The sequence below is a fragment of the Brachypodium distachyon genome, chromosome 3 (genome assembly GCF_000005505.3).
Source record: "Brachypodium distachyon strain Bd21 chromosome 3, Brachypodium_distachyon_v3.0, whole genome shotgun sequence".
Taxonomy (NCBI): Eukaryota; Viridiplantae; Streptophyta; class Magnoliopsida; order Poales; family Poaceae; genus Brachypodium; species Brachypodium distachyon.
Genome location: NC_016133.3, coordinates 28017008 through 28041660, shown reverse-complemented (window position 1 = coordinate 28041660; position 24653 = coordinate 28017008). Strand labels below are relative to the sequence as shown.

General features: G+C 37.2%; 2 long non-coding RNA genes and 4 other non-coding genes across 6 annotated transcripts in view; 4 read left to right on the top strand and 2 right to left on the bottom strand.

Moving 5' to 3' along the window:
• Positions 1-2056: 2056 nt before the first annotated feature.
• Positions 2057-2137, top strand: TRNAL-CAA. The gene has a single exon. It is a non-coding gene; the product is annotated as a tRNA-Leu (tRNA).
• An 11979-nt stretch (positions 2138-14116) lies between these two features.
• The window catches only part of LOC112271747, a 25414-nt gene continuing 14877 nt past the window's right edge, over positions 14117-24653 (top strand). Inside the window, exon 1 of the long non-coding RNA XR_002965071.1 lies at positions 14117-14228. This is a non-coding gene — a long non-coding RNA (uncharacterized LOC112271747). The remainder of the gene's footprint in view (positions 14229-24653) is intronic.
• Positions 14308-24653, bottom strand: part of LOC112271746 — a 24905-nt gene continuing 14559 nt past the window's right edge. The window contains exon 2 of the long non-coding RNA XR_002965070.1: positions 14308-14488. This is a non-coding gene — a long non-coding RNA (uncharacterized LOC112271746). The remainder of the gene's footprint in view (positions 14489-24653) is intronic.
• On the top strand, positions 22326-22396 carry TRNAG-GCC. The gene has a single exon. It is a non-coding gene; the product is annotated as a tRNA-Gly (tRNA).
• On the bottom strand, positions 22833-22906 carry TRNAM-CAU. The gene has a single exon. It is a non-coding gene; the product is annotated as a tRNA-Met (tRNA).
• On the top strand, positions 24560-24631 carry TRNAT-GGU. The gene has a single exon. It is a non-coding gene; the product is annotated as a tRNA-Thr (tRNA).

The following is a 24653-nucleotide window of genomic DNA, read 5'->3' as shown; positions in this document are numbered from 1 at the left end:
GAAACAGCTCGTGAAGCGAAGTATAGTGATATACCTTCCATCTCATTCTGGACCACGTCTTCCCCGTGATCTCACGTGTTCCTGGCTAATACTTAAGTTGTTAATTGATGTGGATACTTGGATTTACAACATGGAATCGCAGCGTGCTGATTGAGTTGAAACAGGGGAAATTTGATCAGAATGCAATGTTGCTGTACAATGATTTGATGCTTCTCAGATTGTACAGATCCATTTTGCAAGTTCGTTATTACGGGTAGTTCCTACAAAGAATCGGACTAATGACGTATACAATGCTTGAATTATCGATGTAGATGCTACATAGTGGGTTCTCATCCTTCAGAGACTACGAGTGTAATAGGAGCATCCGTTGACAAAAGGATCGCCCTAAGATGATCATCTCATGGCTATTGGGAACGAATCAAATCAGATGGTTCTATTTCTCAACCTTTCTGACTTGCTCCTACGGAACCAAGGTCGAAAGGATTGAAAAAGTCAGTCATTCACAACCACTGATGAAGGATTCCTCGAAAAGTTAAGGATTAGTAGTTCTTTTTCGAAATCGATTTCGAAAAAGAATGGATTTGGTCTTATACATACGCGAGGAAGGTAATCAAAAAAGAAAGAAGACGAGTTCTTCTTTCTTTTATCACTTAGGAGCCGTGCGAGATGAAAGTCTCATGCACGGTTTTGCATGAGAGAAAGAAGCGAGGAATCCTCTTTTCGACTCTGACTCCCCCACTCCAGTCGTTGCTTTTCTTTATGTTACTTCGAAAGTAGCTGCTTCAGCTTCAGCCACGCGAATTCTCGATATTCCTTTTTATTTCTCATCAAACGAATGGCATCTTCTGGAAATCCTAGCTATTCTTAGCATGATTTTGGGGAATCTCCTTGCTATTACTCAAACAAGCATGAAACGTATGCTTGCGTATTCGTCCATAGGGCAAATCGGATATGTAATTATTGGAATAATTGTTGGAGACTCAAATGATGGATATGCAAGCATGATAACTTATATGCTGTTCTATATCTCCATGAATCTAGGAACTTTTGCTTGCATTGTATTATTTGGTCTACGTACCGGAACTGATAACATTCGAGATTATGCAGGATTATACACGAAAGATCCTTTTTTGGCTCTCTCTTTAGCCCTATGTCTCTTATCCCTAGGAGGCCTTCCTCCACTAGCAGGTTTCTTCGGAAAACTCTATCTATTCTGGTGTGGATGGCAAGCAGGCCTATATTTCTTGGTTTCAATAGGACTCCTTACGAGCGTTCTTTCTATCTACTATTATCTAAAAATAATAAAGTTATTAATGACTGGACGAAACCAAGAAATAACCCCTTATGTGAGAAATTATAGAAGATCCCCTTTAAGATCAAACAATTCCATCGAATTGAGTATGACTGTATGTGTGATAGCATCTACTATACCAGGAATATCAATGAACCCCATTCTTGCAATTGCTCAGGATACCCTCTTTTAGCTGCTAGGTCTATTTCTTAGTTCAAGATCCCTCTTACTAACTGGAATAAAAGAATTAGTAGATCTGTTCCGCCAAAAATGGGAATGGGCGCTAGGGTTATGAACTTATAATCATGGAATCGACTCGATCATCAGATTATAAGTTCATTCCATACCGGACTAGACCGTGCACATTCTTATTATGAGAAGGGGTCATTCGAGCCTATGGAAATAGGATACTCTGTTTACATAGAAATCCCTACGTCCTTACATTCTATTTAGGATTAGGAATAGGTGTAAGCAGACCTGCTTTTGACATATCTATCCTATTTTTATTTGGGTACCATATGCACCTCTTTGGGCTTCTATTGAATCGAGAAATTGGATTGTACATCTTTCATCTTTTTGATTTTGATATCGATTTTGATACATATAAGGTGTCCTACGGATAATGCAAATCGAAGCTATTTGATGTCTGACTCAGGCCTATATGACCGATCGATCGAAATACTCCAAGACTCCACCTTTGTCATATATTCCATATATCGCATTAGATAGATATCATATTCATGGAATACGATTCACTTTCAAGATGCCTTGATGGTGAAATGGTAGACACGCGAGACTCAAAATCTCGTGCTGAAGAGCGTGGAGGTTCGAGTCCTCTTCAAGGCATAATATGGAGAATGCTCATTCAATGAGCATTCCCCGTAGAAGTATTCCGGAAATCTGCGCCTGGCGCTCTCCTCTATCTTCTGAGGTCCTTAACCATCTCTCTGAAAAAAGTAGACAGTAAAAGCCAAAATAGACTAAATATAGCCTGAACGATCCTAAAAATCCCTCGAAGGAGATAATAAAGACCCCAAAGCGGATGGTATCCTACTGCAAGGGTGGTCTTAAGAATCCAAAAGAGGTTGCTCAGAAGAGATAGATGTATCCCGACCTCTATTGCTCTCGCGTAAAGACTTTTTTTTACGCGACAGGAAAAAGTGACTACGAATTCCCCTTTTTGTTTGCGAATCCCTGTTTGTATCCTTTGAGCGCACGCCCATAAGTAGCGATCAAATCAAGGAAATCGAGCAAACGATCCCAATACCGTGAAAGAGAAACTTCCCAGATCCAGGGAAGCTTATCATAAAGGGCTTCGACAAGGGGTTTTATTCGTTCTTTGAGCAAAAAGATAAAGATCGGATAGATTCGAACCGCAATTGCAAAGGTAATAACTACTATGCCAGCCCAAATCATGATCTTCACCAACTTGGATTTGGTTCTCTCGCTAAAATCGCGAGTTGCAGAGATGAGAATCATGAAAAGCAAGATCCCGAATAAGAAAACAGAAACCGAGGAAACCACAAGAGTGAAGACTAGTAGAGTCTCGTCTTTTGTCATTCTTTGCTCCTTTTTCACTCAATGATTCTTTCTAATTTCCAGACCAAAAATTCTATATGTCTATTCTATGATATTTCTATATATATAGAATATGATATCTAATATGACACCCGATTTGTCAAAGGGGTTGGATTGGTGACTTACCCATTCAGTGACTTTGGCACTGGACGTTCCAAAAACGGGTACTATCGGCTCGGGTGAATTAGAGAATAGACAGAGGTCCGTTGGCATTTCAGCCTTTCTTCTCCTTTCAGGGCCTATCCGAAAGAGAATCCAGTACCTCTTGGTCCTGAATATCAGAATAGGACGAACGAACTGGCCTCCGCGGATATCTTTGCTTCGGAACAAAACCCTGCAATCAAATGGATTGTCCCAAGGGCGCCATATTCTAGGAGCCCAAGTTATGCTATTGAAAATTCGTTCCTCTAGCAGTTCCGGTTTGACCATTCCGTTCCCTTTTTCAAACTCCACTTCTTTTCATATAGCAATCCCTGATCAAAGAGAGAACAATATCCATTTCAAAACATTTCTAACAGATTCCTTGGTTCGGACCGACGAAGTAATGGCACTCGATTATTATCAACCTGACTGCAATCTTTTTCTGTCGGTAAGGATTGCACCAGAGCACCTTCTACTTCTAATAGGCCATGAACTATAGATAGAGAAGAATCATTCTGAGCGAGTCCATAAGAAGCGATCCACTTTTTTTCATCGGTTCCAGGGGAAGACCAAAGATCTTGCGCGGCAGGTCCGCCATAAAAACGCAAAAGAGAAAGAAGTCTCGTAATCTCTTCATGCTCGTTCCAAGTTCGAAGTACCTTTTGGCCAAAGAAAAACCCGCTTCCTGACATGATCGTCTCTTTATATAGATAGATTGATTCTATGGGGTTATTACTTATAAGTCTATTTTGTACAAGAGCCCCTCCTATCCGATAGAAAAAGGTCCCATGATCCCGAGCCGATCTTACCTTGGCTCGCAAACCACAAGTTTGTCTATGAAGAGTTAATCTAATTGTATTTTTTTCTATAATGGATTTCTTATGTGGAATACTAATGGATAGGGCCTCATTGCTAAGTGCTACAAGATCTAGTGCACTGGAACTCGTGGTTATGCACCCGAATCTTTTAGTATGGAACATTGTCTTTTCTAAGTAAAAACCCCTAGTATATGAAAGAATGAAAAGGTGCTTTCGTTCTCGTGGAATAAGAAGCCCTCGTACCTTAATGAAAGGAAAATCGTAATTTTTCGTTAGGTATTTGACCAAATAGGATCGTCCAGTTCTTATAGAACCTATCACTAAAATACCCGATAGGGCTAAGCGGAACGAAAAGGGTTTTCCATGAGATGGTAAATGAAAACGATTAGCCCCACACGAGGTTTGGGAATAAGTGATTGTCTGATAATGAGCAAGGAATATACGTCTTTCTGCTAAAGAGGATCTATTAAACTCATAATTCATTAGATCCTTGTTATCAATGCCAACTAGGTATCATAAGTAAATGGATCCCGGTTGTTCAATCCTTTGATAACCAAGGTCATTCTAAAGAGAAATGATCACTATGAGTCAGACTCAATAGAATTGGATCCATTCCAAATAGAGAGAATTAGGATTCTTGATCCCTCTCAATCTCTCTTTCAATTCGAGGATCCAGAGAGGTGTTTTCATAGTCATCTCCGAATATTTGCCATCTCCGAATATTTTCGATTTCATTTTTCTATGATATGTCTTTCTATATGAAAATTGGTTATTTACGATGTAGGATGATCCCTGTTAAGCATCCATGGCTGAATGGTTAAAGCGCCCAACTCATAATTGGTAAATTTGCGGGTTCAATTCCTGCTGGATGCACGCGAACGGGAACGTTCCATAAGTCTATTGGAATTGGCTCTCTATCCATGGAATCTCATCCATCATCCATACATAACGAATTGGTATGGTATATTCATACCATAACATAAGAACAATAAGAACTCGAATTCTTATCGATACTGGAACTCAGAGCATAGGAGGGAAAGTCGATTTATGGATGGAATCAAATACGCAGTATTTACAGAAAAAAGTCTTCGTTTATTGGGAAAGAATCAATATACTTTTAATGTCGAATCAGGATTCACTAAGACTATTTGTCAGGCTACTGTTCTCCTATTCTGTCGAATCTATGAAGTAAGACATTGATTTTGCAATAAGATCCATTATATTCATTGCATAATAAGCTCCTTTGAAAAGCATTGGCGCACGTGTAAACGAGTTGCTCTACCGAACTGAGCTATAGCCCTTATCAGAGATATCTTAACATATAGATAATTTATTGTCAAGATGAATATTCTCTAATGCCAGAGGGTATCTCTTTAAATATGTATCTGTTTAGTATATAACATACCAATAAGGAAGCGTTATTGCTTAGAAAAGGGATTCGATATATAATCGATCGAAGTAATGGGTCTTCCTTTGTGATCATAAATTGCCTACTTAACTCAGTGGTTAGAGTATTGCTTTCATACGGCGGGAGTCATTGGTTCAAATCCAATAGTAGGTAGGTAGGTAGAAAAATTACTAGATAGCATTGGGCTTATTTCGCTTCGCTATCTAATAACTTTTTCTACCCCTCTTCCCTTTATCTTTGTATCAACTATAAACCATTGGATTGTCTTCAATTGGATGGGGGAATCCAATTGACAGCCTCGATTCGTATCCTAGCTCGTCTGAGAGCTAGTTTCGCTTCAACCAATTCTTTCGTACCCTCAGCTTTACTCAAGTTATCTTCGGCTATTTTAAGTGCCTGTTGAGCTTCTTCCGGATCAATATCACTACCCAGTTCCGCATCATTTTTTGAATGTACAAAAATTTGGGGAGCTCAGCATGTCTGGAAGCACGGGAGAACGTTCTTTTGCTGATATTATTACCAGTATTCGATACTAGGTTATTCATAGCATTACTATACCTTCCCTATTCATTGCGGGTTGGTTATTTGTCAGTACGAGTTTAGCTTATGACGTGTTTGGAAGTCCTCGGCCAAACGAGTATTTCACGGAAAGCCGACAAGGAATTCCTTTAATAACCGACCGTTTTGATTCTTTAGAACAACTCGATAAATTTAGTAGATCTTTTTAGGAGGCCCTCAATGACCATAGATCGAACCTATCCTATTTTTATAGTGCGATGGCTGGCTATTCACGGACTAGCTGTACCTACTGTTTTTTTTCTTGGGATCAATATCAGCAATGCAGTTCATCCAACGATAAACTAAATTCCAACTATAGAACTATGACACAATCAAACCCGAATGAACAAAATGTTGAATTGAATCGTACCAGTCTATACTGGGGTTTATTACTCATTTTAACGATAAACTAAATTCCAACTATAGAACTATGACACAATCAAACCCGAATGAACAAAATGTTGAATTGAATCGTACCAGTCTATACTGGGGTTTATTACTCATTTTTGTACTTGCTGTTTTGTTTTCCAATTACTTCTTCAATTGAGAGAAAAGAAGAGAGTAGTAAGAACTCTCTTATCCCATTTGGAAGGATACCATCCTTATAACATAACTATCCATGACTGTTTTTGTCTCTAGCATGACCACTTGATAAAATGTGGAGGAAAGTAGGGGAAATGGCCGATACTACTGGAAGAATTCCTCTTTGGCTGATAGGTACGGTAACTGGTATTCCTGTGATTGATTTAGTAGGTGCTTTCTTTTATGGTTCATATTCTGGATTGGGTTCATCTCTATAGTAATCGGAGGGATCGGATTGGAAACATGAAAAAGTAGGAGCTTAGCGGGTCCTTACCCCCGCTTTTTTTTATCTGATTAGAGCGGAAAGGACCCGCATAATTCTTACTCTTATAACGCGACTTTAATCTATTTGATTCACTCTTATGAAGCAATAAGAAAAAGAGATCAATCGAGGATCCAATACAATATTTTATTCCACGAAGAGAGTCTCCTGGAAATCATTGATTTAGCTTAGAGTAATAAACTAATAAAACCTTAATCAAAACTACTCAACTAGCCTAAAAAAAACCACCCTTCAACGGAAAAGTTTACGTTTTTTTTTGCAAAATTTCTGTAAGTTCTAAATTGAACTTAATCGAACAAGTCAAGCAATTCTATTTGCTCACAATCACAATAAATTTGTCCCCCGCCATATTCCCTTCCCCTCTGTTTGTGCACTACCTCCCCTGAACCTAAGCAAAAGAGGGCCAAGAGACAGACCCGAATAAAGAAGAAATTGTAACCTTTGACGAATAGAAAGAAAAAGGATTCTTATTTCGAGACAAGAAAACAAGAATTGGCACAAGAAAAAGGCCTTTTTCTCTTTTTCTTGTGCCAAATAGACGATTAACAAGACCAGCAATCCCTTTGAAAAGGAAGAAATCCTTTTATTGTTCTCGCCTTTGCCTTGGATTCTCTTCTTTTGCATGAGATAGAAATAAGGAATTCCAGACATCTCGCAAACAAAAAAAAGTCTAAACAAAAAAAGGATTTCCAAAATAGATCATAGATAATTCTAACAATTGCCAATAAATCCCGGCTTTTTACCAAGTTGATGGTAAGAAATCCCGGGACCTAGAAATTCATTTCGTACAATTGAACCTTTTCAAACTGTTTCTTTTTGAGAACCAAAAAAACTTGTGCCAAAATAACGGATGCGAAGAAGAACAAAAGCCCTTTGGACGCGTAATGGATCCTGAAGCACTATTTCTGCATCCCCCTGACCAAATCCTCCCACATTGGGATTACTTGTTAATGGTTGATCAAGCTTGATGGATTCCCCCTCTGAAACAAGAAGTTCTGGCCCGGGAGGTATAATATCAATCAATTGGCGTCCATCCGATGCATCCACTATGGATATTTCATACCCCCCTTTTTCTTTACGTAGTATTTTTTTTACTATACCTGTTGACGTAGCATTATAGACCGTATTGTTACTCTTGCTACCATCAGGATAGATCTGCCCTCTTCCTCGGTTTCCCCCTACATATATGGGATATTTTAAGAAATGAGCATCTTTCTTCGTAGCAGGATCAGAGGGAAGAATGGGAAAGACAATTTCACTATATTTCTTACCGAGAACAGGGCCTATCACAAGAATATTTTTTTTATCGGGACGATAACTCTGAAAAGAGAGATTTCCTATCTTTTCTTTCAACTCAGGGGAAATACGGTCGGGCGGCGCTAATTCGAATCCCTCGGGCAAAATAAGAACAGCACCCACATTTAACCCTCCCTTTTTCCCATTAGCAAGAACTTGTTTCAGTTGCATATCATAAGGAATTCGGAGAACTGCTTCAAATACAGTATCGGGAAGCACAGCTTGGGGAACTTCAATATCCACGGGCTTGCTAGCTAAATGGCAATTGGCGCATACAATTCGTCCAGTTGCTTCTCGTGGGTTTTCATAACCCTGCTGCGCAAAAATGGGATATGCATTTGAAATAGATGTCTGAGTTATTACGTATATCATGATCGATACCGAAATCGATCGAGTCATCTGTTCCTTTACCCAAGAAAAAGTATTTCTATTTTCCATGTCCAATCGCAGATCCCAGAATTTCTACAATAAATTAGATAGGTAGCTAAGCTAATCTAGTTCCCTATACACGAGTCTGTTGTCATTCTACTGCAACAGTTGTACCGGAATGATGAATACCTTTAAGCAGGTAGAAATAGAAAGAATTTTGCTAAAATGGAAAGGGGCCTTTTTCTAAAGAAAGAAAGATGCTAATTTGATTAATATCAGGAGATCAAATGAATTTATGCTTCACTAATTGAATGATAAATGACTACAAGCGAAGGGGATAGACGGTTTAAACAAAAAAAGACCCAAAATTTCAAACATGTATCTAGAATTACTGGAAAACTACAAACAAAAATAGTAAAAATTAGCTCGTTAGGAGCCCATCCAAGATCGTTGTAGACCCAACGAATTACTAGTTCCCAACCCCGGGTGGAGTGAAATCCAACAAAAAATCAGTAACCAAAAGGATAAAAAAAGCTTTTATTGAGTCATTTAAGTTATGGAAGAATTCCTGAACCCAAGAATTCCAAATGACAAGTTCCTCTTTACCAAAAAAAAAAGAACTACTTAGAATAGCCAAACAGATTATATTTGTCGAGAAATGCAAAATGATATGGAGATGATCTTCATTATCTATTTTGACCAATTGTATTATTTCCTTGTGTATTCCTATAGGAGGTTTTTGTACATGTGTCTTTGGTTTCTCTTTTATCATCTCGTCCAAGAGAGAAAGTTCTTCTAATTCTATGAATCTTTCTAGAATCCTTTTCTCTTGAATATCAGTTAAGAGAGTTTCAGATTGTCTGGTATTCCACCAATTCTTAATCCAAAGTTCCAGACATTTGTTAACTGAGAAAGAGGCCCCCCAGGGCAAAAGTACGATAAATACAAGATATAGTAAAGAAGGCAATGCTTTCTTTTTTTTCATTTTTGATCTATAAATTGAGTTGTTAATGAATCCGCTTCATTCGCTGACTCTATGATGATATTTTTTTTCTTTGAAGCAAAAACTCTAGCAAGGTTTGAGACCCTGTATCTATTCTTCTTTTTTGTATTGTATATTAGTGGAATTTCATTGCATTGGGTTCTTTCTTATATCTAGATGGAGTGGAATAGAAAAAAAGATGAAAATGGAAAGAATAGTATGCCATATATCCCACTTGGGCAAAATAAATTTACAGCAATTTTATCTTATCCTCGTTTGTTCCTTCCTTTAGATAAATACTAAAAAAGCCCCTTACAATACAATAACAAATCAAATTTCGGAGGGACTTCCTCCCCATGTTGAGAAAACTTTTCTTCTTCCAATTCTTCTTCATTCTATTCAGTTCCAAAAAATACAATGGATACTCAAAATACTTCAATTGGTACGCGCAAGAAATAGGCCAATTCGGCAGCTTTTTGTTCAATTTCTCGTGGAGTAAAAAACTTATCATCAGTACGAGTCAAGGGAATGACCCCCTGGCCCCGGATTTCCATATAAAGGATACGACGAGGATAAAAACCCTCTTTAACCTAAATTCTAATTGATTGGATATCCCGCATAAGGAATCGAAGGAAGACGCGACGTTTTATTCCAGGGAATCCCCAACGAAAAATGCACACGATTCCCTCTTTTCTATCGAATCGGTCATAACCACTACCTACATTCCACAAAGTAGCACACCACAAGTAGGAGCTAATGAATAAGCCCGCGATTCCGTAGAAAGACATCACGACCCCCTGCGGAAAAAAAAGAATTTGTTGAGATGGAAGTATAGATATCATATTCTTACCAAGATAACTGGAAACCCCAACTGATAAGAATCCTAGTGAACCTAGAAAAAGAATAGAGGCCCAGAAAAAATTACCCCTTTTTCGAGAACCTTTTAGAAGTTCTACCCATATGTGTTCTGATCGCCAATTCATATTAGATATACTAAATCCAGCAGCAGTCGATTGAAATTGAGAGAATAAGCTAAATGATTTTGACTTTACTTTTTTTGATTCTGAAATCGCCTTCAGCAACTAGTACTCTTGTGAAATAATAGGTTAGATACACTGACTTTCTATTCAAAAAATATTCGTTGATTCAATTAAAATAAAAATAGCTATACCCGGCTCCGCATATTCATGCATTTATGCTTGTAGCCTATATCCGCATCCATAGCCGTTTTTCATTTGTGTGTAGAAAGAGCCACATACCCTACCATATTCTATTACTTACACTTACTTACACTAAAAAATACTAGACAATCTTATTTTTCTGCACATAAAGAAATAAAGAAGCCATTGCAATTGCCGGAAATACTAAACCTACTAAAGGCACGAAAATCAAAGGTAAGTTTAAATCCGTCATAGAATAGGTGTCTCAATTCAAATTAACTATTTCTATCTATTCGAAAAATGTCTTAAGATTGTTATGATATAATTAAGTATATCTATTATGAGGAATATTGACTATTGTATTTTTTAGTTTGCAAAATAAATATTTTTTATAGAAGACTTTTTTCCTGTAAATACTGCGTATTTGATTCTATTATCATATGATAATAGTATATTTGATTTGTATTTATTTATTATACCTTTATATATTCTAGATATGTAGAATAGGCGAATCTCAATTTGTGAAGTCTCATGATCGTATCATGATCCATTTTTATTCGGTTCAATCTTTTTTTTAGAATTTTTTTTTTAGAAAAAAAAAAGATTGAGCCGAGTTTAATTGCAGTCAATTAGAAGAATAAAGAAGAATCACTGCATTTCGTAACTTATTTTTTCTCTTTTTATTTAGACCTTCTTCATATTTAGTTTTATCTATTAATCGATAGTATCTACCGGCGCGAACTCGAATTTGATCGCCTTCCATACTTCACAAGCTGCGGCTAGTTCAGGACTCCATTTGCAAGCTGCTCGGATAATTTCATTACCTTCACGAGCAAGATCGCGCCCTTCGTTACGAGCTTGTACACAGGCTTCTAAAGCCACTCGATTAGCTGCTGCACCAAGTGCATTTCCCCAAGGATGTCCTAAAGTTCCTCCACCAAATTGTAATACAGAATCATCCCCAAAGATTTCGGTCAGAGCTGGCATATGCCAAACATGAATACCACCTGAAGCTACTGGTATAACACCTGGCATGGATACCCAGTCCCGAGTGAAAAAGATACCGCGAGCACGATCTTTTTCAATAAAATCGTCGCGCAATAAATCAACAAAACCTAAAGTGATTTCGCGTTCCCCTTCTAACTTACCTACTACTGTACCGGCGTGGATATGATCTCCCCCAGACATACGCAATGCTTTAGCTAATACACGGAAATGCATACCATGATTTTTCTGTCTATCAATAACTGCATGCATTGCACGGTGAATGTGAAGAAGTAAGCCATTGTCGCGGCAATAATGAGCCAAAGTAGTATTTGCGGTGAATCCCCCAGTTAAGTAGTCATGCATTACAATAGGAACACCTAATTCTCTCGCAAAAACAGCTCTCTTCATCATTTCTTCACATGTACCCGCAGTTGCATTCAAGTAATGCCCCTTGATTTCACCGGTTTCCGCCTGTGATTTATAAATAGCTTCGGCACAAAAGACAAAACGATCTCTCCAGCGCATAAATGGTTGTGATTTTACGTTTTCATCATCTTTGGTAAAATCAAGTCCACCACATAGACACTCATAACACGCTCTACCGTAATGTTTTGCAGATAATCCCAATTTTGGCTTAATAGTACATCCCAATAAAGGACGACCATACTTGTTCAACTTATCTCTTTCCACTTGGATACCATGAGGCGGGCCTTGGAAAGTTTTTGAATAAGTCGGGGGAATTCGTAGATCCTCCAGACGTAGAGCACGTAGGGCTTTGAAACCAAATACGTTACCTACAATGGAAGTAAACATGTTAGTAACGGAACCCTCTTCAAATAGATCTAATGGATAAGCTACATAACAGATCCATTGACTGTCTTCCCCAGGAACAGGCTCGATGTGATAGCATCGTCCTTTGTAACGATCAAGACTAGTAAGTCCATCAGTCCAAACAGTTGTCCATGTACCGGTAGAAGATTCGGCAGCTACTGCAGCCCCTGCTTCTTCGGGCGGAACCCCAGGTTGAGGAGATACTCAGAATGCTGCCAAGATATCAGTATCCTTGGTTTCATACTCCGGGGTGTAGTAAGTCAATCTATAATCTTTAACACCAGCTTTAAATCCAACACTTGCTTTAGTTTCTGTTTGTGGTGACATAAGTCCCTCCTTACAACTCTTGAATTAAGAATTCTCACAATAACAAGGTCTACTCGATGTGAATTAGGCGTAAATGAAACTTTAGCAAAAATCTCATAAAAAAAAGAGATATTCAATTAATAGCAACTCATTACAGAAAATTGAGGGCATGCTTAAGTTAATTAATATTTTTCATTCATATATAATGCGTACACCCTGTGTATGTTCTATCCTATAGGAATTCGATAGGAATTGAGTTGTTGTTATGGTAAGTTAACACCGTTCGTTATTAAACCAAGGATTTGATTTAACAAATCCATCATTATTGTATACTCTTTGATAGATATAGCGCAACCCAAATCAATCCTTAACCTTTTTTTTTTACAAATTATTAAAGGGCCCCTTTCTTATTTTGAAAAGAAATACCTAACTAAATACTAAGAAAATTTTCTGTTGACAGCAATCTATGCTTCACAGTAGTATATATTTTGTATAGCGAAGTCCTAGATAGGAAAGTAGAGTAGGCACAGATCCTCCACAAAAGGAAAAATCTATCTTATGAAAAAAAGATTGATTGAACTTTCCAACGGCCTCATTCCATGAGTAAAGGGTTGAAAGGGATTCGCTTGGGCAACGAAATCAAGTCCTGTTCCCCTTTTTTCTCTTATTGAATTAACTAATTGATTTCCTTTTTACTTTTGGATTTTTGGATATTTTTTTGGATTTGGTATTATTCAACAAGAAATTTTTTTTTCGACAAATTCCTTTTTTTTTATTATGTGATAATTATGAGAACCAATCCTACTACTTCTCGTCCCGGGGTTTCCCCAATTGAAGAAAAAAGTACAGGCCGTATCGATCAAATTATTGGACCCGTGCTGGACGTCACTTTCCCCCCCGGTAAGTTACCTTATATTTATAACGCTTTGGTAGTCAAGAGTAGAGACACTGCCGATAAGCAAATTAATGTGACTTGTGAGGTACAACAATTATTAGGAAATAATCGAGTTAGAGCTGTAGCTATGAGTGCTACAGATGGGTTGATGAGAGGAATGGAAGTGATTGACACAGGAGCTCCTCTCAGTGTTCCGGTCGGCGGAGCTACTCTCGGGCGAATTTTCAACGTTCTTGGGGAGCCTGTTGACAATGGGTCCTGTAGATAGTAGTGCAACGTTCCCTATTCATAGATCTGCGCCTGCCTTTATCGAGTTAGATACGAAATTATCCATCTTTGAAACAGGTATTAAGGTCGTCGATCTTTTAGCTCCTTATCGACGTGGAAGAAAAATAGGACTATTTGGGGGGGCTGGAGTAGGTAAAACAGTACTCATCATGGAATTAATCAACAACATTGCTAAAGCTCATGGGGGCGTATCCATATTTGGTGGAGTAGGGGAACGGACTCGCGAAGGAAATGATCTTTGTATGGAAATGAGGGAATCCGGAGTAATTAATGAAAAAAATATTGAGGAATCAAAGGTAGCTCTAGTCTATGGCCAAATGAATGAACCACCGGGAGCTCGTATGAGAGTTGGTTTAACTGCCCGAACTATGGCGGAATATTTCCGAGATGTTAATAAGCAAGACGTGCTTTTATTCATCGATAATATCTTTCGTTTTGTTCAAGCAGGATCGGAGGTATCCACTTTATTAGGGAGAATGCCCTCCGCGGTGGGTTATCAACCTACTCTTAGTACAGAAATGGGTTCTTTGCAAGAAATAATTGCTTCTACTAAAAAGGGATCTATAACTTCGATCCAAGCGGTTTATGTACCTGCGGACGATTTGACTGACCCTGCTCCTGCCACAACATTTGCCCATTTGGATGCTACTACCGTACTTTCCAAAGGATTAGCTTCCAAGGGTATTTATCCAGCAGTAGATCCTTTAGATTCAACCTCAACTATGTTACAGCGTCGGATTTGCTATGACTTTTTACTATCGCCCAACTGTTACAGAGGCTTTTTCCTCGGTTCAATACATAATGACCGAGGCCAACTTTGGTTGGTTAATCCGATCAGTTCATCGATGGTCAGCAAGTATGATGGTTCTAATGATGATCCTACATGTATTTCGTGTGTATCTCACAGGTGGATTTAAAAAACCCCGCGAATTAACTTGGGTCACAGGTGTGGTTTTGGCTGTTTTGACTGCATCGTTTGGTGTAACGGGTTATTCTTTGCCTTGGGATCAAATTGGTTATTGGGCAGTCAAAATTGTGACAGGTGTACCTGATGCGATTCCGGTAATAGGATCGCCTCTAGTGGAGTTATTATGTGGAAGTGCTAGTGTGGGCCAATCCACTTTGACTCGTTTTTATAGTTTACATACCTTTGTACTTCCTCTGCTTACTGCCGTATTTATGTTAATGCACTTTCCAATGATACGTAAGCAAGGTATTTCGGGTCCTTTATAGGGAAGGCATATCATAGAGAATTAGAATTCTCATATATAATATTGGGTAGGTTGTGGTATTTCATTGCTACAAACATGGGTTATTGTAAAATAACACATGTCATTTGGATACTTCTCTTCAACTCCGAAGTATTTTGATGTAATACAAATAGTTGAAGTTAATTTTACAAAAGAAAAAAAGGCGGATTATGGGAGTGTGTGACTTGAATTATAGATTTGGCCATGCAGATAAAGAATTGGATCTGCCACATTAGAATTCACAACCAAAGGTGTCTCCGCATCCAATCAACACGTAAGTCCCCTACCTAGGAAGGATAGGCTGGTTCACTTGAGGAGAATATTTTCTATGATCATACCCCAACCATGTCATCCATGAAAAGGCTCCGTAAGGTCCCATAGAGTAGAAATGGAATAAGTCATGTGACATGATCCAATTCTCTATTTATTACACTTACCTTTTTTTATTATGGTATGGAAATGCATTCATTTTCTTTGCATCGATTGCGATTCGCAATACTATCGGAGTAAAAGAAGGGATCTAAGGAAGAGCATAGGCTAAACTTTTTGATTTTTTTATTAGTAACAAGTAAATACTTTGTTTGGGCGTAAGAAACTTGCGATAGTGAGGGGATAAAGACCAACTAATCAAGAGACATGAGACAATCCACAAAGCAATTGATCATGATCAAATTTGTAAGCCCACTTGGATATTGAGCATTTACCCATAAGAATAGGATTATTTTCAATGAGTAGTTGTAGGTGCAACTTCGGAAAAGATAATCTGATAAAGCTTTTCTTGCCTAGAGTCATTGAGTAATTATATACCTTATTCTATTATTATTATGGATCTTCCGCGGTCTTATTTCTTTCTTTATTGCTCGAGCCGGATGATGATAAATTCTCATGTCCGGTTCCTTTGGGGGATGGATCCTAAAGAGTTCACCTATCCCAATAACAAAGAAACCAGACTTAAATGATCCTGTATTAAGAGCAAAATTAGCTAAAGGGATGGGACATAATTATTACGGCGAACCCGCGTGGCCCAACGATCTTTTATATATTTTTCCAGTAGTAATTCTAGGTACTATTGCATGTAATGTAGGTTTAGCTGTTCTCGAGCCATCAATGATTGGTGAACCCGCGGATCCGTTTGCAACTCCTTTGGAAATATTACCCGAGTGGTACTTCTTTCCCGTGTTTCAAATACTCCGTATGGTACCCAATAAGTTATTGGGCGTTCTCTTAATGGTTTCTGTGCCAACAGGCTTATTGACAGTACCTTTTCTAGAAAATGTCAACAAATTCCAAAATCCATTTCGTCGCCCGGTAGCTACGACCGTTTTTTTAATCGGTACTGCAGTAGCTCTTTGGTTAGGTATTGGAGCAACATTACCCATTGATAAATCCTTAACTTTAGGCCTTTTTTAGGTATTTTTCAGGTTGATTCATTCAACCGTGAGGTACCGTGCATAGGTATCTAGGAAATAGTTACTTCGAAGTGAATTTTCCCTAGATACCTAAAATCCATTTTATTATGATAAATCAATCAAATTACGAGAAGCCTCATAAAGCGCTTCCTTAGGGGTTAAACTTCCATTAGTCCATATTTCGAGAAAAAGTATCTCGTGTTTTTCATTTCCATTCCCACAAGAAAAAATACTATAATTCACATTTCGAACAGGCATGGATACAACATCTATAGGATAACTTCCATCTTGATAGTTCTTTCTAAGTTCCGTCTGATATCCACGATCTCTCTTGATCTGTAACTGAATACAGAAATCAATGGGCTCGGTCAAGTTAGCTATAGGCTGTGCCGTATCAATGACTTCTATGGAAGGTGGTAAGATGATATCTTGAGCAGTTATGCATTTGGGACCTTTGACGCAAATGGATGCGTCTCTAACTCCATAGAGATTACTTCTCAATACAATTTCTTTCAAATTTACTAAAATTTCTTGTACGGATTCTTCAATACCCGCTATTGTAGAATATTCGTGTGGCACGCTTCCAAATTTTGCACGTGTGATACATGTTCCTTCTATTTCTCCAAGTAAAGCTCTTCGCAAGGCAATACCGACGGTATCCGCTTGACCTTTTATAAGCGGGGACAGAATGAAACGACCATAATAAAGACGCTTACTATCTACTCTTCAACACACTTCCACTGTAATGTTTGAGTGGATCCTGCTACCTCCTCTCGAACCATAATAGACTAGTATTATTATTTGATCATTGAATCGTTTATTTCTCTTGAAAGCGGGTTAATTCTTTTACAGACGCCTTTTTTAGGCGGTCGACATCCATTATGCGGCATAGGTGTTACATCGCGTATACAACTTAAGCGCACACCACTTCTAGCAATGGCTCGTAATGCGGCATCTCTTCCACTACCAGCGCCCTTTACCATAACTTCTGCTCGTTGTAAACCTACTGTATGAATAGCATCGACTGCTGTTCTTTGACCAGCATAGGGTGATGCTTTTCTTGAGCTTTTGAATCCACAAGTACCCGCAGAGGACCAAAAAACCACTCGACCTTGTGGGTCTGTAACAGTTATAATGGTATTGTTGAAACTAGCTTGAACATGAATAACCCCTTTTGTTATTCTACGTGCACTCTTCCGTAAACTAAAACGTGCATTCCTACGTAAACCAATACGCACTCTCTTACGTGAACCTATTTTTGGTACAGCTTTTGCCATATTTTATTATCTCATAAATCTCATAAATATGAGTAAAAATAAATAAATAAAAGATACAAAGATATCCGTTTCAGGGTAAAATATACCCTTTACTTTAATTATTTCAAATTATTTTATTTTTAATTTAAACATTCCCGTAGGTATTCTTTTTTTTTACTTTTTAGAAAGTAAAGTGCTTTTTCGAAAGATTATCCTTGTCTTTGTTTATGTTTCGGGTTGGAGCAAATGACTCTAATTCGGCCACGCCTACGAATCAGTCGACATTTTGTACAAATTTTACGAACGGAAGCTCTTATTTTCATATTTCCGTATCCTTTCTTAAACCATGAATCTAATCTTTTGGAAAAAATAAGTCTCTTCGCTGTAATTTTTGAACTTTGCATTTATTATTCTAGAAAAAAGAAAAACCTAATCCTTCAAATCTTCGCTATCCTTCAAATCTTCGCTATCCTTCGAGTCTTCGATACGCTTCGAATCCTTATGGGGAAGTCTATAAATGATACGTCCCTTGCTTGAATCATAACGACTTACTTCAATTTTGACCCTATCCCCCATCAGTATTCGTATAGAACTAGACCGAATCTTTCCTGAAATATAGCCCAGGATGATGGTGTCATTCTCTAGACGAACGCGGAACATTCCATTGGGTAGGGCTTCCGTAACTAAACTTTCGAAAGTTACTTTTGCTTCTCTCGGGTTTTTCTTTTCTCACCTATTTTTTTTCTGTCATTTTTTTTTCTGCTATTTTTTCTTTTTGTTTGAATAATAGGAAGTTCGAGAGAGAATTCGGGCACTATAGGCAAGGCGATTACCATATATAACATAAGACTTCTCCCCCAATTCTGTTTAGTCGAGCCTCTCGATCTGTCATTATCCCTCGAGAAGTAGAAAGAATAGCAATTCCCATTCCACCCAAAACTTTAGGAATTCCTTGATAGTTGGTATAAATTCGTAAGCCGGGTCGGCTGATACGCTTTAAAAAAGTTCTTGTTCTATATATTCCTTTTCTAGTCTTTCTCTTTTGATGTCGCAAAGTTAAAACCAAGAAATATCTGTTACGTTCCTGATGTTTCCGAACACTTTCAATAAAACCCTCTCGTAGAAGTATTTTTACAATGTTTTCAGTAATATTTGTAGATACTACTCGAACTGTTGCTTTTTTATTCATGTCCGCGTTTCTTATAGAGGTTAGTAAATCAGCAATAGTGTCTTTGCCCATAAGATTCTAATTCTAGGTTCCTCCCAATTTTTCTATAATCAACATGTTTTCTTTTTTTCTTTTCATTTTAGATTTTAAAACATATACATGAAACACAATCTACTAATTCACTCTTTGATCTAAATTTCGCCTACTAGTATTTATAATACTTCAGGAGCTAATGAAACTATTTTGGTAAAATTCAATTCTCTCAATTCCTCGGTGATCGCCCCAAAAACTCGAGTTCCTTTTGGATTTCCTTTTTGATCAATTATAACCGCTGCATTGTCATCATAGCGGATTATTATACCGTCTTCACATTTGAACTCTTTACATGTACGTACAATTACAGCTCGAATTACTTCGGATCTTTCTAGAGGCATTTGGGGCACTGCGTCTTTGATTACAGCAACAATAACATCACCAATACGAGCATATCGCTGATTACCAGCAGTTCCTATGACTCGAATACACATCAATTTTCGAGCTCCACTATTATCTGCTACATTTAAAAGGGTCTGAGGTTGAATCATATTATTTGGATTTCAATTTTTTATTTCGATGCAAAAGGATGAAAGAAATATTGTCTTTCCAGAAAGAAAAACCCGTTTTGGGGGTTCTATATCTCTAATCGAATAAATTGACTTCGTATGGGCATTTTACTGGCAGCTATGGAGATAGCTGCTCTAGCTACAGTTTCGGATACTCCACCCATTTCATAAAGTATACGACCTGGTTTAACAACAGCTACCCAATATTCGGGGGACCCCTTTCCCGAGCCCATACGTGTTTCTGTGGGTCTTAGTGTAACTGGTTTGTCGGGAAATATACGTACCCATATTTTTCCACCACGACGTGCATATCGTGTTATTGCTCTTCGTCCCGCTTCTATCTGTCTCGCCGTGATCCAAGTGGGTTCAAGTGCTTGAAGAGCATATCTACCAAAACAAATACGATTGCCTCGGCAGGATTTTCCTTTCATTCTTCCTCTATGTTGTTTGCGAAATTTGGTTCTTTTGGGGTTATAGTCGATGGTTCTTTCGTAGTTCCATCTCTACTGCAAAACTGGACATGAGAGTTTCTTCTCATCCAGCTCCTCGCGAATTAAATGAGAAAGCGTGCAAATTGCTCTAATTCCATAATATTCAAAAATATTATGGATAGATACACATTAATAGGTAATAGAAAAAGTTAGTTTTTTTTTATTTTTCATAGTTAATTTTGTTCAAATAGAAAAATATATAGTCAAGAAAGAAGATCTAGAATATATCTAGATGTGTGTGTCTATTTATCTATATTCTATTTTTAACGTAATCCTTCTTAAAAAAATATCTTTCTTTTTACTTTTATTGAATTTATTGAATTATTGAATTGCGGTAAAGTATTCTAATTCAATAAGGATTTCGCAGGCGAATATTTACTCTATTCCTGTCTTATTTGGTAATTTATAACCTTACCAAATAAGACAATTTTTGGGGTTTGTTCCGCCATCCCGTCCAATGAGGTTTTTGGATTCTTTGCAATAAAATCCTATGGAGTCATAGGTTGTGTCGTTCCCACTGCTTCTCCTTGAATGGTTAGGTCTGAATCCCGCAACGGAGCTTCAAAAAAATGTCTTTTCGAGTTAATTTTCTCAGTTTTATTAACCCGGGTGGCTCTTTAATTATTGCTTTAAATTTGTAGTTCTTGTTTCAAGTTACGATTTCTAATTCTCTGTTATTTTTATTATATTATATTGATGCTTTATCACATTGCCTTTTTTGATGCAATTCATAGACCATACATATTGGAATCCTATATCTTACTTATTCTTCTTTCTATCATCTTTCCCTTTATCTACATCCCTTTAGTTTTGCTTCAGAACCTAGAATCTCGTTTCTTTTTTAGAGAAAAAATTGCAGTTGCTACAACTATATGATAGATCTACTCATTTATGATAGAGATATTTATTCAGATAGTGACTGCTTCTTAGTTAGGATCTCGACAATACGAAGCAATAGGTTGGTTATTAGTTAATTTTCTATAATTACTAAATTTTTTTATTTTTTTAAAGAAAAAATAACGAGTCACACACTAAGCATAGCAATTATATTAAATGATTTATCAATTTTCATTAAATCTTATAGAAAGAGGTATAATTTCTTCTTTCTTTTAGGGATTTCAGGAAAACAGGCTCTTGTCATTTTTTATTCTATCACTGCACAGAATGCGAAGACAAGATTAGTTATTCTTCATCTACGAATATCCAAATTTTTACACCTAATACTCCATAGATAGTTCGAATTGGATAGCAACAATAATCAATTTTAGCGCGAATTGTTTGGAGAGGAAGTCTACCCTTTATGATGCATTCCGCACGTGCAATTTCTTTTCCTCCGAGACGACCCGCTATTTTTACTTTGACTCCCCTTATATCTGCTTTTTTAGTTAATTCAATGGCTTTTTTTATTGCCTTTCGGAATGAAACTCGATTTTTTAATTGAAAAGCTATATATTCTGCAAGAATGTTAGGTTGTCTATAAGGCTCTTTAACTTTTTCGATAGAAATATTAATTCTCTGGTTTACAGAGTTAATTTCTTTTTGTAGATCTTTCTCTAATTCTTCGATTACTCCCTTTTTCTTTAATCCTAGAAATAGAACACAGCCATATAAAAATAAAAGGATCTACTAACCTCTAGAAACATCTCAGATGCAAATCCTTTTTCGATATATTTCTGTATACTGTATACACGGATAGAAGATCCGCTATACCCGCTTTTGAAATAAAGACTAAATCCCCTACCCTAATCCCCATATCCAAATAAAAGCGGTAAGTAATAAGTTTTAATTATTAATTAAAGAGAAGAATCAATGGATTCATGATTAAACCCCTTCTACTTCTTGTATTTTTTACAATTTAGGTTAAGTGAGGGATCAAATATGTAGTCAACTTTATTTGATGATAGCTTGAGGATTAGAAATATGACTATTGCTTTCCAATTAGCTGTTTTTGCATTAATTGCGACTTCCTCAGTCTTAGTAATTAGTGTACCCCTTGTATTTGCTTCTCCTGATGGTTGGTCAAATAATAAAAACGTTGTTTTTTCCGATACATCATTATGGATTGGTCTAGTCTTTCTCGTAGCTATTCTGAATTCTCTCATTTCATAAATTTGTTTAGTATTGAGTAACCCGATACAAAATAAATAAAAAGGACATTTCTTCGAAAAAATTCAAATAGTGAGACACATTAAAACGCAATTTGCGTTCCGAATTGCTACCTCTTCTCTTTCAGTATTATGAAATTGCATTGCCATTAGAATATTGATTGACAGACAATCAAAAAAAGGAAAACTCTAATATAATAGAAAATGAAACGGTCGACCCAGACATAGACGGTCGACACAAGCGGATATACGCTATAAAATATATTCCGTAGCGAGCGTAGTTCAATGGTAAAACATCTCCTTGCCAAGGAGAAGATACGGGTTCGATTCCCGCCGCTTGCCCGCTTACTTTAGTCAAGTACTATGAGAAAAAATTTAGTCTAGTTGAATGTTTAACTACTTAGAATAAATTATATATTAATTAGGTGTTAGTCTAGTACCCTATCCCTTATTACCCTTACTTTTCACCCCACTCAAAAAAAGGAGGGCTCCGGAGAGGGAAATAGAACTCGCCAACAGGGGGGTATTCACTGAGACAAAGAACTGGCAAACTGCTTTTAAAGGGAAGGGAGGTAGACTGTGCGTTTCTTTCATTTTTCTTTTCTGCAGGGTAGGGAGAAACCTTGCCTGTTCTTCTTATGGAGGCAGGCGGCTTCGCAGACTGCTCAATTTTGCCCTCTAAGGCCAGGAAGTAATGAATAAAAAAATTGGATTGGATACCACCCAACCCTGTACCATATATATAGAAATGGAATAGTCCTTTTATAGAGACTGCTAAGTGCGGAGACGGGAATCGAACCCGTGACCTCAAGGTTATGAGCCTCGTGAGCTACCAAACTGCTCTACTCCGCTCTGCAGTAGCAGAAAATGGTGAACGGAAAAGGTTAAATACGGGCCTCAACTATGTCTAGACAAATAGAATACTCCTTTTATACAGGTCTAGACAAATGGAATACTCCTTTTATACATATACAGAATGGAGCGGGTAGCGGGAATCGAACCCGCATCGTTAGCTTGGAAGGCTAGGGGTTATAGTCGACGTTGGTTGATTATTTATAACGTCTCTAATTCAAAACCGAACATGAAATTTTCATTTCATTCGGCTCCTTTATGGATATTCTCACCACTTAACATCTATGTCAGCTTTTCTATTTGAATAGAACCAAAGCTCTCCGCTTTCTAGATGATCCTTATAGAGTAAGGAGATAGAAATTCGATCTAAATCCATCTAATCTACTTACTTCGTTCCCTAATTTCATTCAAGGGATCCTTGAGGAAAAGAATTGGGTTTCCACCGAGCTTAAACAATATGCTGATGGTTCTAGTAAACCAAAACTACCGCTTTTAGCTATTTGGCTTCCTTTTCCCGTTTTGAAGGTAAAGGTGATTTAGTTACGATTGGAAAAAACTTTTTTGTATCTCCATCCATAGATCCTTTACTCATATTTTTAATATATGGAATACTTAATCCAATGTAAAATTATGCTTCGCGACTCTGTACTCATAATCCTATTTGTATTTTGGATGCAATTTCAATTATACAAATCACGAGAATGTATATTGTTCCTCAATACGCTATTGAGAGGAAAAGGATGAAATCCTTTATAAGAACTAAAGTTTTCATCGGAATAGAAAAAAACTTAAGGATGCCTTAAGTATATCATTTTAATTCAGTTATTAATAGAACGAATCACACTTTTACCACTAAACTATACCCGCTACATGTAGATTATGATACAAACGCAACCCTTTGTCAATGATACCCATTCGAGAAGCAGGTGAATTTCCCCTTAGTGAATCAAATGGAGAAGGTTCATGGCAGTGAGCCGTTGGTACTTCTACTTCGATTGCAGGCCTTTACTTTAGGATTTCGATAACCCCTATGGTCTGTAAAATACACCTCTTCTTACCATGCCAATAGCATCTGAACTGTCCCTATAAACCCCTTTTTTCCACTCACTCAATTTCAATTCTGGTTTAGTAGATTCTTGTTTTGTTTAAAAGAATCAAAAAAGTGCAATCGAACTAGCAACACATAAAAAAGAGCATAGAGGATCAAGACCATTACGAAATGTTCCTCCCAAGAATCATATTGGGTATCTGTTCCGTTCCTTTTCCCGCTAGGATCAAAAATCTTATATTTTCCATAGCCATATACCATCGAATCCTTAGGGTTCCAGAATCCGCCTATTTTCCTAGTCTTCGGAAACGAAAAACCCTGAATTAAGAAGAGTTAGGTATGTATAGGGTATGGTTTATTATTTTTTATTGTGTCAACTTTCTCTTCACGCATTTTATTATATAAAAAAGGATCTCTACTTTGTTTTATGCAAGTTATAAGAGATAATAGCAAATATTTTCTTATTTTTATTGATTTTATCAATATTTTGAACCTCACGATGAATAAACTTATATAGATATATGGATATCTACATATCTTATGTACATTATGCAGTAGACCCAGAATGGGAAATGAAAGTGGCTCATTTTTGAATTAAAAAAAAAGCCCTTTTAACTCAGTGGTAGAGTAATGCCATGGTAAGGCGTAAGTCATCGGTTCAAATCCGATAAAGGGCTTTTAAAGTTAGTGGTAGAGTAA